The 12,938-nt window shown below is 42.4% G+C and overlaps 1 long non-coding RNA gene across 2 annotated transcripts in view; it reads left to right on the top strand.

The window, feature by feature from the left end:
• The window catches only part of LOC133244101 (uncharacterized), a 62,305-nt gene extending 51,004 nt beyond the window's left edge, over positions 1-11,301 (top strand). For both annotated transcript variants that reach the window (XR_009735306.1, XR_009735305.1), the window contains one exon: positions 11,006-11,301. This is a non-coding gene — a long non-coding RNA (uncharacterized LOC133244101). The remainder of the gene's footprint in view (positions 1-11,005) is intronic.
• The last annotated feature ends 1,637 nt before the right edge of the window (positions 11,302-12,938 follow it).

The raw sequence follows: 12,938 nt of genomic DNA, 5'->3' as shown, positions 1-12,938 counted from the left end.
GGCAGGCCGGAAGCCATCTGACAAGCCCAATGATGGTTACTACCATTTAAAGCTTACTGGCTGAATTTTGTTGATGCCTCTTTATAAATAATGACATATTCTATTCCAAGTGAAGAAACAAATATCATGACCAAATAATCATACCACTGAAACACTAATTGAACAGGTGTGTATATTAAGTCGCTTCAGTTATGTTCGACTCTTTGCAATCCTATGGACCGTAGCCCACCAGGCTCCTCTGTCCATGGAATTCTCTAGGCAAGAATTCTGGGGTGGATTGCCATCCCTTCCCAACCCAGGGATCGAACCCATCTTTCACGTCTCCTGTACTGGTAGGCAGGTTCTCTACCACTAGCGCCACCTGGGTAGCCCAAATGAACCTAGCAGGCCAAATTAAAGACAGGTTGGCAGGGACTATTTTCAAGGCTACCCATAGGTGACCTTGAGCCTAAGGAAAACCAATTGTTCATCTTCCTAACCAACCTGGGAATAGCTAAGGCCATAAATTTGTTCCATAAATCTATTGGGTTCTGTTAGGAGCTACTCAATATATTTAATATCTAGTGAAAAGGAATATTTATAGATAGATTAAACATAAGAGTTTAATGTAAGAGTGTCCCATTTCATAAGAGTGATTATCATCAGTACTTGCATGGTACCAGAATTCCTTTCTTCTAAGCTAAAATCGATAAGGGCCTTCCAATTAGAACCTTGGAGGGGAGAGATCCACTGAGGCAACCCAGAAATACTGGACATAGGTAATCAACCATAAATCTAGCAACTGGGTTGATTTTTGACATTTGCATAAGCCTGAGCTCAAGAAAGTAATGTTTGGTTCACAAACAAAAGTGTGATCAAGTCTCAAAGTAATTATTACACAGGTCTGGTTCGGCATCTTGGAAGCTGTCTACTTCGGATGTTGTCTTCTTCTTGTCCTGGTCTGGTACTGCTGGTCTCAGTCTAAGAGGGTGTCAGAAACAGGAGTTTCAGTCCATTTAAGAGAGAAGGGCTGATATGGCCCCTTCCAACAAGGCTGTGGACAGTCCTTTATCTGATGTCTTTTCCAATGTGAATAATCTTCTGGTTGCAGGTCATGAGGCATCTGATCTGTATCCAAAAATAGATTACTGTGATAAACTTCAGAAATAAACATAGAGTATCCTTTTAATAATTCAATTAAGGGGCTTCTCTGGTGGTACAGTGGTTAAGAATCCACCTTCCAATGCAGGGGATGTGGATTTTATCCCTGGTCAGGGAACTAAGATTCTCACATACCACAGGGCAACCAAGCTCACATGCCACAACCACTGAGCCTACCTTCCACAGCTAGAGAGAAGTCCACAAGCTGAAAAGAACCTGTTAGCCACGACTAAGGCCTGATACAGCAAAAATAAATAAATATTTTTAAAAATAAGTCTTAAAAAAATTCTATGAATCTTCTTGTAGATGAGGCATTTTTGCAAAGACATCAAAGTAATGTCTTAGAATGACAAAAGACTTTAAAGGTATAGCTAGCTTGGAAAATCCCGTGGATGGAGGAGCCTGCAAGCCTGCAGTCCATGGGGTCGCTGAGGGTCGGACACGACTGAACGACTTCACTTTCACTTTTCACTTTCATGCATTGCAGAAGGAAATGGCAACCCACTCCAGTGTTCTTACAGAATCCCAGGGACGGGGGAGCCTGGTGGGCTGCCGTCTATGGGGTCGCACAGAGTCGGACACGACTGAAGTGACTTAGCAGCAGCAGCAGAGATCTGATTACAATGCAATTGACAAAAAAACTTAGTTATTGCTATGACGTACAACATTTTAAGATCATAATTAGAATTATGACTGGTAGCATTATACCAGAACATAGCCAATTTTAGAAATTTTATATAATTTATAAGAATATTTATATTAATGACATTTTATCCATACAGTGCAACCTGAGAAGGTTTATCTCCACTCCACTAGGCAATGCTTCCCATATAACCCAACATACCAAACAATCCTAATTGTTTTAATCTCTCTCTGGGATGCTTCAGGGAGCGTCTAAAGTATCCCCAAATTAGCTGGAGGCAGGAAAGAATTTTGTGTTTAAAAATTTTCTTGTCCTAAAAAAAAAGTTCTTGCCCTGCCTTAAAATAAAAATAATTTTATTTCATATATACATCTATAAAAATACAGAAATGGTATTGCATGATGTGTACAGTGCATCATGATATTTTTCACTTCCACTAATTACTATGGAAGTTTTTTTTTTCATACCTATGGATTTATTTCATTGTTTTCAAATGTTGTATAACATTCTGTAAGATGAACTATAATATATTGAGCTAGTGCCCTGTAAATATATCTTCTTAAAAAATGCTTGTCTTTTGGGGTATGGTGGCATTGTGGGTGACTTTCTGCCTTATATTTATAACAATATTAAAGTGTCTATGCTGTTCCTATAATTTTTTTTTTGCCATGTCACTTGACTTGTGGGATCTTAGTTCCCAGAACAGGGACTGAACCAAGGCCCTCAGCAGTTAACCACTGGACCACCAGGGAATTCCCTATAATTAGCTATTTTAATTTTTTTTTTTAAAAAAAAAACATCTTTTAGGGTGTTGTTTGCAATAACAAAATTCAACAGGGGACTCTGGGATTCAGTAAAGACTGAGAAGGGGCATTTGAATCTACTCATTCAGGAATAGATAATGGCCCCTAATTACATTTTCAATAGAGGTCAAAACCAAATTATTGCAAGTTAAGAGGTGAATGTAATTGCCAGGCAGATAATTTGTTAGAGGAGTTTGCCAAAGATTGGTGAAAACAGGACAGACTCTTTAAAGAGCAGCAAAGTTGGGCAAAGGCTTTGTTCAAATTTGGAAAGGCACGGACAGAACAGGTGTAAGGTCTGCCTCCTTAGCTATTTTGATTATAAGCTTAAAGAAGACCTGATTAACAGTGGAGGGTTGATAGTGTTGCAGGAGGGGGGCCCCATCCAGGGCCCAAGAGTGGGCTCTTGTTTAACACTCAGAAATGAGTTGTCTGAGGAGACTCGCATGCTGACATAGCAAGAGGCGTTATTGGGAAGGGCACCGGGGGTGGGGAGAATAGGAGGGTAAGGGGTACCCAGGAGGACTGCGCTGCCACATGGGTCACAGTCTTGGGTTTTATGGTGATGGGATTAGTTTTCTTTCTGGGTTGCATCTTGCCAGTCATTCTGACTCAGGGTCCTTCCTGGTGGTGTGCACATCACTCAACCAAGATAGATTCCAGCGAGAAGGATTCTGGGAGGACATATTGACTGGTGTCTATAGTCTCTCCTTTTGAGCTTTCCAGAATTCTCGTGGGTGCTGGCTAGTTCTGTGTCCTGACCAGGATCTCCTGTCCTACAATAGCTCATGCAAATGGTTACTGTGGTGCCTGGCCAGGGTGTGCGGTTTCCATTTCTCCTATCAGTAGCAGCCTAAGACAATGTCCTCACCTTTTTCTTTTTGTTGTTTTACTTGGTAAAAAGGGAGTGAAGGTAAAAGGTCCTCATAAATTATGATCTTGTGAGGTCAGTAACCAGGTACTTGGAAGGGGAGGAAGGCCTTGATCATAAATCCCTCACGGTTCACCCATAAGCAAAATCTAGTTTGTGTCAAGCTGGCTTCTTGGAAAATGTGAGGAAATCTATTGTATTTAAAATCCTAAACTCATATTTGCCTCAGTGAGGGTCTTTTTGTTTTGTTTTTGACCGTGCCATGCAGCATGCGGAACCTTAGGTCCCCCCTGCTGCTGCTGCTACTGCTAAGTCACTTCAGTCATGTCCGACTCTATGTGACCCCATAGACGGCAGCCCACCAGGCTCCCCCGTCCCTGGGATTCTCCAGGAAAGAACACTGGAGTGGGTTGCCATTTCCTTCTCCAATGCAGGAAAGTGAAAAGTGAAAGTGAAGTCGCTTAGCTGTGTCCAACCCCCAGCGACCCCATGGACAGCAACCTACCAGGCTCCATCGATGGGATTTTCCAGGCAGGAGTACTGGAGTGGGGTGCCATTGCCTTCTCCGTACCAGGGATCAAACCCGTACCCCCTGCTTTGGAAGCACAGAGTCTTAACCTCTGGACCGCCAAGGAAGTCCCCTTGGTGAGGGTCTTTTAAAGAAGAAAATGGAGAGAACAAAATAACCAGAGAATATGAATTAGGTTGATAAACAGGAATGACTTAGGCAAAATTATGTAGTTTGAGAGTTACCCTATTCTGGTGTAGTTCTAGAAGTCATGTCCTCATCTTTGTTTAATATGAGGATTAGCCCTCACTTGGGGGAATTTCCAGCTAGGTTAAAGGGGAAGGTGGTACCAGGTCAGTGAGGATATATTTAGGACAAAGCATTGGGCCTTAACACACACCTCAAATCACATCATTTTGAACAGGAAGGGTTTCCAGCCATCCCAGTTCCAGCCACTGCAGCACTGAAGGTGTGCCCTCAGGGAAATTCAGGATCAAGAAAAACAGGAAGCATTCTGTGCCTTGGGTATTAGCCTTAGTTAAGATGCATATCTAAGGAGTAATTTCAGTGAACCCAGATCCTTGCATCTTTCCAAAACAGAAGAGTGCTAAAATTACCAATCTGTAGTATCTGTTCTTTGTGATGAGCAGTAATCTTTTGATGTTTGACTACATGTTTCCAGCAAAAAACTCATATGCCCTGGGACTTCACTGGCGGTCCAGTGACTAAGACTCCACACTCTCAGTGCAGGGTGCTAGGGTTCAATATCTGGTCAGGGAACTAGATCCCACATGCCACAACTGAAGATTCCACATGCTGCAGTGAAGATCAAAGATCCCATGTTCCACAACTAAGACCTGGTGCAGCCAAATAAATATTAAAACAAAACAGAAAAACAGGGGCTTCCCTGGTAGTTCAGTGGTAGAGAATATGCCTGCAAATGCAGGAGAATATACAACTAAGCCGGTGTGTCACAACTCTTGAGCCTGGGCTCTAGAACCCAGGAGCCACAACTGCCGAAGCCCATAGGCCCTAGAGCCCTTGCTCCACAGCAAGGCTTCTTGAGGAGAAGCCTGAGCACTGAAATTAGACAGTAGCCCCCCTGCTTGCTGCAACTAGAATAATGCCTTCATGGCAATGAAGACCCAACACAGCCAAAAATAAACTTAAAAAAAAAAAACAATAAAAATCTCATATACCCTGGCTTTCCCTTGACCTCTTTGGAACAGTTCCTCAGTTTTCTGAGAAGTTGTCTCCCAGGCTGTAGTACTCAGTTCAGTTCAGTTCAGTTGCTCAGTCGTGTCTGACTCTTTGCGACCTCATGAACCGCAGCACACCAGGCCTCCCTGTCCATCACCAACTCCCAGAGTCCACCCAAACCCATATCCATTGTGTCGGTGATGCCATCCAACCACCTCATCCTCTGTTGTCCCCTTCTCCTCCTGCCCTCAGTCTTTCCCATCATCAAGGTCTTTTCAAATGAGTTAGCTCTTCGCATCAAGTGGCCAAAGTATTGGAGTTTCAGCTTCAACATCAGTCCCTCCAATGAACACCCAGGACTGATCTCCTTTAGAATGGACTGGTTGGATCTCCTTGCAGTCCAAGGGACTGTCAAGAGTCTTCTCCAACACCACAGTTCAAAAGCATCAATTCTTTGGCACTCAGCTTTCTTTATAGTCCAACTCTCACATCCAAACATGACTGTTGGGAAAACTATGGCCTTAACTAGACGGACCTTTGTTGACAAGGTAATGTCTCTGCTTTTTAATATGCTGTCTAGGTTGGTCATAACTTTCCTTCCAAGGAGTAAGCGTCTTTTAATTTTATGACTGCAGTCACCATCCACAGTGATTTTGGAATACAGAAAAATAAAGTCAGCCGCTGTTTCCACCGTTTCCCCATGTATTTGCCATTAAGTGATGGGACCGGATGCCATGATCTTAGTTTTCTGAATGTTGAGCTTTAAGCCAACTTTTTCACTCTCCTCTTTCACTCTCATCAAGAGGCTCTCTAGTTCTTCTTCACTTTCTGCCATAAGGGTGGTGTCATCTGCATATCTGAGGTTATTGATATTTCTCCCAGCAATCTTGATTCCAGCTTGTGCTTCATCCAGCCCAGTGTTTCTCATGATGTACTCTGCATATAAGTTAAATAAGCAGGGTGACAATATACAGCCTTGACATACTCCTTTTCCTATTTGGAACCAGTCTATTGTTCCATGCCCAGTTCTAATAAGATCTTTGAAGCAAACAACTCAAAAATTTTAGGTTGTGCATTGTTCTGCAGTTGATACCCTGTAATGAGCATTCTCTTCTAACACCTAGAATCCTCTGTGTTTAGGTTGAGTCAAGGCCTCTGAATACTCTCTGGTGGCCAGGCTAGCTGTGGGGAAAGGGGGAGGGGCGCGGGCAGGTGAAGGGCTCAGAGGAGGAGGAAAAGTGACTTTTCATTACCTTTTCATATTTTGAATCTCTTGATTTTTTTTATTATGGAAATATTTCATTCAAAAATATAAGTTGTTTTAAAGACTTGATTAAGGGAGGGGTGAGAGGAAGGCTCAAGAGGGAGGTGATATGTATATACATATAGCTGATTCATGCTGTTGTACAGCAGAATGTAACACAACATTGTAAAGCAATTATACTCCAATTAAAAAAAAAAAAAAACTTGATTAACACAGAGAAGAGAAATTTGGTTTTGTTTTCTGGTCAGCATGGGCTCCTGGATTTACTTCATTTCATTCCTACTTCTTCATTTGATCTGTAATTTCATAATGTGATGTTTTAGTTTAGGGCCCTCTCCCTGCAAACCACATCTCCAACCCAAATTAACTAAACAAGTCAGCTTTTCTTTCACCACATCTTTGTTTCCCATCAGCAAACAAGACATCTTGCTAAACACAGACTAACCACCTGAAGCCTGACAACTGAATTACAGGCAGACGCCAGCCCTGCCTGCTATTAGCTGCATGACCTTCAGCAGGGTGCTCATAAAACATTCTGGAATTTGGTTGCTTCATGTGGGGCTGAGGAAGGTGCACTCACGAGGTTAGAGGTCAAAGGGCCTAGACTCACTTTTTGGTTCTGCCACTTGGTTGCTCTGTAAACCTGGGCATGCTGCTTGGCCTATGAGCTTCAGTTTTTTTAAAAAAAACAGCGATGAATCTTCTTTCCAGGGAGGTTGTGAAAGTGAAATAAGAAATGTCAATGTACCTGCTGTCTAGAACTGGGCTCTCAACTCTTATTAGTGTCTTTTCCTTCCTCTTTACCTTATTTCCAGTTTTGTTTTAAATTGGTAAAATGAGACTTTGTGAACTCTGTAAAGCCTGCCTGTGACTCAGGCCGTCTGCGCTTCATAGTGCTTCACAAACTGTGAAGCAGAATTTTGTGGTTGTTTTGGCACCAGGCAGACTTGGGCCCCAGGCTGTGAATTTCTCTGTCCTCTCTAAATTGTGTTTGAATTCCAGAGGAGAGCTCTGTTTTTCTAGGTGGAAATTAGGTAAACTTTTCCAGGAGCTTGCCCCAGGCATCACGCTGGGGGCTGGGAGCTCCCTCTGCTAGATCTTCCCAACGTTGTCTCTGGGCTCAGCAACGCCAAGCCACCTGAGTTGTCGGGTAGGTATTGTTCTTAGAAGCCACCTGGATGCTGGCTCAGTCTCTCTCAGGACAAGAGAAGCTGCTTAGACCTTTGAAACATATCTTTGAAAACCTATTCACACTTACAGGGAAGCCAAACTGATAAGGATGATAAGGATGATGAGGATGATGACAATAATAATAAGCCCTACCTGCTGCTCACTATGTATATATACTATGCTATGGGAGAAGCCAGGATGCCTTCAGCCTAGTCACTTGAATTAATTTTTAAAGCTTTTATTGTATTTCTAGCTTTTCTGAAGTTTTCCTCCTACAGCACATGAAAGTGTAAGATCGTAGTTTTAAACTTAGCCATACCAAGATGAGGAAAGAGAGAAGACAGTTAACCCCAAAATTAGTGAAGTGAAAGTCGCTCAGTCATGTAGTTTAGAAATGAGCCAGAGGTACACATGGAAGTTTAGAAGACTACATTAAGACACTTGACAGGGAAAAGATAAAAAGAAAGAAAGAAAAGAGACACTTGGGGGAGTTCCCTGGTGGCCTAGTGGTTAGGATTTCTGGTTTTCATTGCTGTGGCCCAGGTTCAATCTCTGGCTGGGAACCTGAAATCCTGCAAACTGCTAGGTGCAGCCAAAAAAAAAAAAAAAAAAGGAGTAAGAAAAAGACACCTGGCATTGCCATTCAGAGGATTTGTAAGGTTTATTAAACAGCAACTCTCCCTGGCCCTCAGCATTTTTGTCTTAAGATGAGGGGGATTGGTATCAAACCCTCCCTAGCTCTGACTTTCCTAGGCCAGATGCTTACAAAGAAGTTCTTTTGTTTCAACCATGTCCTTTCCCATGAGCAAGGGGGAAGAAAGAAAGGATCCCAATTTTTATATTTTATAGAGCAAATAGCCTATGCCAGGCACTGCATGAGCTATTTTGTTTACATTAATGTATACATTAACTCCTAGAACAGCATTGCTCTGTTAATTTGGCCAGTGGTCTTAAAATGGGGGTGGCAGTGGGAGTGCATTGCCAGCAGTACCATCACAATGTTCTCTTATTTCTGTCTTATCAAGAAAACAAGAAAGTAGGGACTTCCCTAGTGGTCTGTTGCAGGGAAAAGCCAATTCTGACTCCATGTTGGAATTGTTTCTTTGACTTGCTTTTTGTTGCTATAATCATACATAATGGTCTGTCTCAGAGAATCTTGCCCTTCTGCCTGACTGGTAAACTAAACTGCCTTTGTTCAGAACCCTGCCCTCCCTTTAGATGGCAAGAATGAAGAAATTAATACATTCCCTGCCTGAGGCTTGCCATTCTAGGAGATATTTGCAAGATTAATGGCCACCTCCCCCAACCATCTTCGATCTATAAAAAGAACCTGACATCCAGCTCCAGATAAGATGGTTATTTTGAGTTAGTCTGCCATTTTCTTGGTCAGCCAGCTTTCTGAATAAAGTCAAATACCTTGCCTCAACACCTCCTCTCTCATTCATTGGCCAGTCCTGCAGTGAGCAGAGGGAGTTTGGAGTCAGTGACAGTTCAGTGGTTAAAAATTCTGTCTTCCAATGCTGAGGACATGGATTCAATCCCTGGTTGCCAAGATCCCACATGTCTCGAAACTAAGCCTGTCCACCACAAGAGACCGTATGTGCCGCAGTAAGACCCAACGCAACCAAATAAATATTAAAAAAAAAAAAAGTAATTAATAAACATAAATGGATAGACAGAAGCATGTATACATATGTATTTATTACAAATAACATATTTTCATGTGGTACATAATTTAAATTTTACATTGAGGTGCAAAATTAAAAAACAAAAGGAGTTGAAACTATATGCTGGACATTGGCAGTAAGATAATCCCAGTTAATCTACCAAGCATATTTTATTGGGGTTAACTGAGAGTTCATAATATGTCCAAATGAAGTTTCATGTATAAATCACAGGTGAACTGTTTCCCAATCCATCCTTTCTGTCCTTTTCCCTACTTAAATTGCACATGGGGAACTTATCTGACGGTTCAGTGTTTAAGAACAAGGCCAGGGGCTCTTTGATCCCAGCTGGGGGAACTAAGATCCCACAGGCTTTGTGGCCTGAATAAAAAAAAAAGAAAATGTAATTCACTAAATATTCTCATTGTAAAGTAATCAGAAAGCATAGAGAAAAGACTTCTGGGCTGTTCTCCCCTCTGCCCTCCTCCCCACCCCCAACCCTGAACTTACTCACCCACTTATCCAGTCCTCTCCTCAGAGAGCCACAATTATTTACTTTTTTTTGGAGTGGGGGTGCTCTACTAGGCCTTCATTCCTGCACAGGCCTTTCTCTAGTGGCGGCAATCAGGAGCTAATCTCTAGTTGTGCTGCTCAGGTTCTCATTGCAGTGGCTTCTCTTGTGGAACATGGGCCCTAGAGTGCTCAGGCTTCAGTAATTGCGGCTCCTAGGCTCTAGGGTGCGACTTCCCTTTCACTTTTCACTTTCATGCATTGGAGGAGGAAATGGCAACCCACTCCAGTGTTCTTGCCTGGAGAATCCCAGGGATGGGGGAGCCTGGTGGGCTGCCATCTATGGGGTCGCACAGAGTCGGACACGACTGAAGTGACTTAGCAGCAGCAGCAGCAGCAGGCTCTAGGGTACAGGCTCAATAGTTGTGGCTATTGGGCTTAGCTGGTCTGAGGCATGTGGGATCTTCTCAGAGGGATCGAACCCGAGTCTCCTGCATTGGCAGGAGGATTCTTTACCACTGAGCCATCAGGGAAGTCCCACAATTCTCTTTTAGATGTGTATTCCAGCTCTATAAAAAGTAAAGTTTCATCATTGATATCCTTAAGTCCTTGCTTTAAGGAAAAAAAAGAGAGAGACTGGAAAGAGTAAGGGGAAAATGGGACTCGGTAACCTACAAAACTTTTGGGCAGGATGTTTTTAAAATGCACGTTCAGAATGGGAACTTGAACTGTGCCTTGAACTTTCCAGCATGAGCATCTGGCTACCCCCACCTTGGTAAATACTGCTGATTGACTGTCTCTGGCACTGGCCCACCTGCCAGGGACAGTCAAACACAGGAAAGCTGACAAATTACCAGCATCTTTCACTTTTTCATTTTTATTCTTTATATTTATCAGTCTCCCATACTCGGATGATGGCTGAGAATGGGAGTTTCTCTTACACACAGTAGCAGAGACAGTTTCTCTTTTTCTCTTTCTTTTCTAAAGGACAATGTCAAGGACGTGTCAAAGCCAGGTCAGTAAATGTTACATCAGAGATACTGCTGCTATATTTACTCCCACTTGCCCTTCAAGCAAAGTAATTTATATGATGAAAAACAGCAGAGACAAACCGACCTGGGTATCTTCAGAGAAAGAAAGCATTGAATTTTAAAGCTGTGTGTGGTCTTGGCATTGCAGTTAATTTCTCTGTGGACTAAATTTCCTTTTTCTCTCTTTTCCCACCTTTTTAGAATTCTCTCCGAAGAAAGAGTTAAAGAGACATGGTACTTCATCCCAGGCCTGCAGACCTGCAGTTGCTATTCAGGATTCAATTCATTCCAGGCTGTCACCATAGCCTTGAGATGAGAGAGACTAAACAGGAGAATGACGAGCAGAATTACCACCAGATTGGCTTCTGTTCCACTCCCACCCTGAAGCCCTCTCTGGGAGTTTTCATTCTTCAAACCTCAGTTTTCTGCTTTTTAATCAATTTTGTTTGCGTATTGTTTGGAGAATAAATATTAATAAGGTCTTGTGGGGAAAGAAAGGTTATTCAGTTTTGACTCCATTCAATAATCATTTCTTTCTTAAAAAATTGAAGTACAGTTGATGTTGGGTTTCCAGATGGCTAAGTGGTAAAGAATCCACCCACCAATGAAGGAGACATGGATTCAATCCCTGGCTCAGGAAGATACCCTGAGAAGTAAATGGCAACCCACTCAAGTATTCTTATCTGGGAAATCCCATGGACAGAGGAGCCTGGCAGGCTACAGTCCATGGCTTAGCAAAAGAGTCAGTTACAACTTAGGGACGAAACAACAACAATAACTTGATTAGCAACTGTTTGAATCTGCCCTTTGCAACTCAGGGAAGATCGTGGAGGCTGGGGTCTTGCCTGCAAAAATGGGAGACAGAAAGGCCTCTGTGCCTGCTCACTTTCAATCACAGACCTATCACAGACCAGAGTTCTCTGTGCTATATAGTAGGACGTAGTTTCTCCATCATATATATTAATATAATAGTTTGAATCTGCTAATCCCAATTCCTGCTCCATCCCCCCACACACTTGGCCACCACAAGTCTGTTCTCTATGTCTATGAGTCTCTTTATGTTTCATAGATAAGTTCATTTGTGCTATCTTTTAGATTCCACATGATATCATATGGTATTTGTTTTCCTTACTTCACTTACTATGATAACGTCTAGGTCCATCCATGTTACTGCAAATGGCATTATTTCCTTCTTTTTTGTGGCTGAGTAATGTTCCATTTTGTATATGTACCCCATCTTTTTATCCACTCATCTGTCAATGACATTTAGGTTCTTCCATGTTTTGACTGTTGTGAATAGTGCTGCTATGAACATAGTGGTTCGTGTTCACAGTGGTTCATTTTTAATTATAGTTTTGTCCAGATATATGCCCAGGAGTGAGATTACTGGATCATATGGGAACTCTATTTTTAGCTTTTAAGGAACCTCCATACTGTTCTCTGTAGTGGTGGCACCAACTTACATTCTGACCAACAGTGTAAGAGAGTTCACTTTTTTCCACACCTTCTCCAGCATGTGTTATTTCAACAATCTTTTCTAAAGTACATATTAAGTGCTGGCAGAGAATACCATCCAGAGTAAAACATTGCACCTACCCTTAAGGAGTTAACAATCTAAAAAATGGAAAAAAAAAAATTATAAAGAACCTTAACCTCAGGCAGCAAATGATAAATTTCAAATGAGGGAATGTGGAGGAAATAGGACAGGATTACGGGAAGTCCCTCATGCTCAGTTGGTAAAGAATCTGCCTGCAATGCAGGAGACCCTGGTTCAATTCCTGGGTTGGGAAGATCTGCTGGAGAAGGGATAGGCTACCCACTCCACAGCCTTGTCTAACTCAATGAAACTAAGCCATGCCGTGTGGGGCCACCCAAGATGGGCGGGTCATGGTGGAGAGGTCTGACAGAATATGGTCCACTGGAGAAGGGAATGGCAAACCACTTCAGTATTCTTGCCTTGAGAACCCCATGAACAGTATGAAAAGGCAAAATGATAGGATACTGAAAGAGGAACTCCCCAGGTCAGTAGGTGCCTAATATGCTACTGGAGATCAGTGGAGAAATAACTCCAGAAAGAATGAAGGGACGGAGCCAAAGCAAAAACAATACCCAGTGTAGATGTGACTGGTGATAG

This window comes from Bos javanicus, chromosome 3 (genome assembly GCF_032452875.1).
Source record: "Bos javanicus breed banteng chromosome 3, ARS-OSU_banteng_1.0, whole genome shotgun sequence".
NCBI lineage: Eukaryota > Metazoa > Chordata > Mammalia > Artiodactyla > Bovidae > Bos > Bos javanicus.
The sequence above is the reverse complement of the archived record's forward strand: the minus strand, read 5'-3'. Positions and strand labels throughout refer to the sequence as shown.